Below are 2,930 nucleotides of genomic sequence, written 5' to 3' on the forward strand. Positions count from 1 at the left end.
GGGCGTTCCACGTTAACCAGTACAGTTAGGTTAGGTTACACTGGCCGGCTGATGCGCCTTACATAGACCCGTTGGTCCTTTGTAGTGCCAGATGGAGGTCCGTTTTACTGCGATCTAAAGTAGTCGTCGTATAGAACGTCAACGCTTTTTGCGAAGTTCAAGAGTGCCTTAATATCCAGTTTTGAAACCTCCTCTAGTCCTTTAAACTGCGAAGCTCCGAGATAACTAAGACGATTTCTAGCTAAGGCCGGACAGAAACAGAGGAGGTGTTCTAACGTCTCACTCATGCCTTCCTCCCTGCACTTCCTGCCAGGTACAGTAAGATGGCTAAATTACAACGGATTACAAAAATTAAGGTCCTAAAATGATCGCCTAAATGTCAGCCCTTAAAACAGTATGATACGATTCGTTTGAAAAATTGTCTGCGAGGTGTTATGAAGTTGCAGATTAAGAAACTGGTTTACAGAAAAAAATTTCAAAAATAACAGTTTCTGTGTACATTTTTGTTATATGTGTTAAAGGCTGGTCTCTTACAAAATATCAAGGTACTAATAATTCATTAGTACCTCGACTTCTTGGAAGAGACCAGGCTTTAATCCCCTTATGACCGTTTTTAAAATAGCGAACACAGATTTTGCAAATAAGCGTTTTCGGATAAATTTAGGCTTCTGATTTATAAAAAAGTTCTTTAAGCCAGTACAGTCACGGGTTTAGATGTGACATAAGAACATTTCACTTAGGCACTCATCAAGAAATCTCTACTCCAAAGCTCAATTGGCCTTTATTCACGCAAAACACATTTTACAAATTAATAATAGAGAAGCATATCTGCTAGAAACAAAAGTTATTATTGCATTAGAGACACGCAAAAACAAAATAGAATGGACATTTTATAATACAGCATTTACCAGCACAACTTTTTTCGTTGCAAATGTACATGGCTTTTGCAAAGTGGAACGAAAGTAATAAAAGAAAGCTTTTTATAGCTTGCAAAACTTCTGCAAATATTTTGACATTCCTATTAGCTATTGTAAAAAAACAATTATATTAAAATCGTTTACATTCGCCTTGGGCATTAGAGGGTTAACACAAATGCGAGAAAATGGCACAGAATCTGTTTTTTTTTTTTTTTAATTTTTCGCCTGTTAAAGTTTGATTTTTTTTGTCACAAAAACACAAAAGTTGGAATGATTAATTAATTTCTCGGAAACTATTAGTTTTATCGGAAAGTGATGTACATACGGTTTATGGAGAATTTTGTTAGCTTTTATTTGCCGTATTAAGATTATTCAATTGGTCCGTAAGTAACATATATGCGATTAAGTGAAACTATTTTTTTTTTTTTATCTTGATAACGGTAAATATGAAATCTATTTAAAACCATTTAAAACTTTTCCAAAAAAAATTAATTCGGTTTTCGGAATCAACGGGCGATTTTACATGGAGTATGGAAAGGAACATTCGTAGAACAAGAAAAATCACTAATTTGTGATCCAGTGGAATCTAAAGTCAGATTGGATAAATTAAAAATGGCAGACTCAATATGGCAACAAAAAAATAATAATTTGTTTAGACATATAATGAAAGTGGATGTATCACGACGTATGGGCCGAAAAAATATTAAATTTGCTCCAAATGATTTTGAACACTAAATAGGAGAGTACTTCAGGAGTACGCCAATTTTTTTGTCGGCACCCTCGAAAAACAGCTAAATTCCTTCTATTCCTATAACTCCTTTATTTGATGTCCGATTTTTATAAAATATACTATGTCGCTTAGCGTGGGCCGAAAATCCGATTTTTTTAGAATTTTGATTGGTAATAGCAAAAGTATAGTTCATTATACTTTAAAAAAAATCTGCGTGAAATTTAGAATTTTTTGGTCAATATCCTAGGCTTGCTTAAGTCCATCAAAGTTCAATATGCTCAAAAAATAAAAATTAATAAATAAGTTAATTAATAAATTTTTTTACTAAAATTGCAATAATCTTCGAAAGTATTAGTCCTACATAATTTGGTATATGGACCTTTTTTTGTAGAGAATCCAAGTTAGCCAAGAAAAAGTTTTTTTTAGTACTTGAACTTTGATGGACTTGGGCGAGCCTAGGATATTGACCAAAAACTTTCACATTTCCCACAGATTTTTTTTAGAGCATAATGAACCATATTTTTGCTATTGCCAATCAAAATTCTAAAAAAGCGGATTTTCGGCCCACGGCCAAAAATTTAATTAGTTGTTTTTGCAGGGTGTCGAAAAAAATGTACACCCCTGCAATACTCTCCTAGCTCCGCGCTAGGAACAAATTTAGCTTTTTGGTGGCTATGAAAAGTAAATATTCCTTAACTTTTTCATTTGTTTTTTTAGAGGAGACAACGTAGAATTCCTATATATCTCTGGCCATCATGCCGGTAATGCTCTAAGTAAAAAAAAATAATAATAATACAGACAGTTGCCTGTACATATTTCAGTTTCTAGCACTGCAAGCACTCATTCCGGACTGTTTTTTGTTTAAGCGTGGAAAACGCCAAAACAATGAGTTAACTGTGAACACCAAGAATTGTATCTACATAAGAGCATATACATACTTAAACATCTACACAACCAAATAAGCTCACTTTCTATCTTTTTTTTTCATACGTAAAGGAAATATGCCTTCATTTCGCCGCGGCACAAGGTAAGGACACAAGAAAGAAAAGTCGAAGGATAAGCAGCAAATACGCGGAAGTCTACGTAACACAAGCAAGCAATTATGTAAACACAATTTGCAAAGCGAATGTGCTTTTTGTACGTAATTATGTACGTGTGTACATTAGAATGGTTAAAAAAATGAACTAACCATACTTTTTTTCAAAACTACTAGTGAACTTTTTTCGAAACAGCAACTTTGAAATCGTATAACTCGTTTTTAAGTCAACCTATCGGATTGAGAG

This window comes from Rhagoletis zephyria, unplaced genomic scaffold (assembly GCF_001687245.7).
Source record: "Rhagoletis zephyria isolate East Lansing unplaced genomic scaffold, Rhagoletis_zephyria_1.1 Rzeph_scaffold_06880, whole genome shotgun sequence".
Taxonomy (NCBI): domain Eukaryota; kingdom Metazoa; phylum Arthropoda; class Insecta; order Diptera; family Tephritidae; genus Rhagoletis; species Rhagoletis zephyria.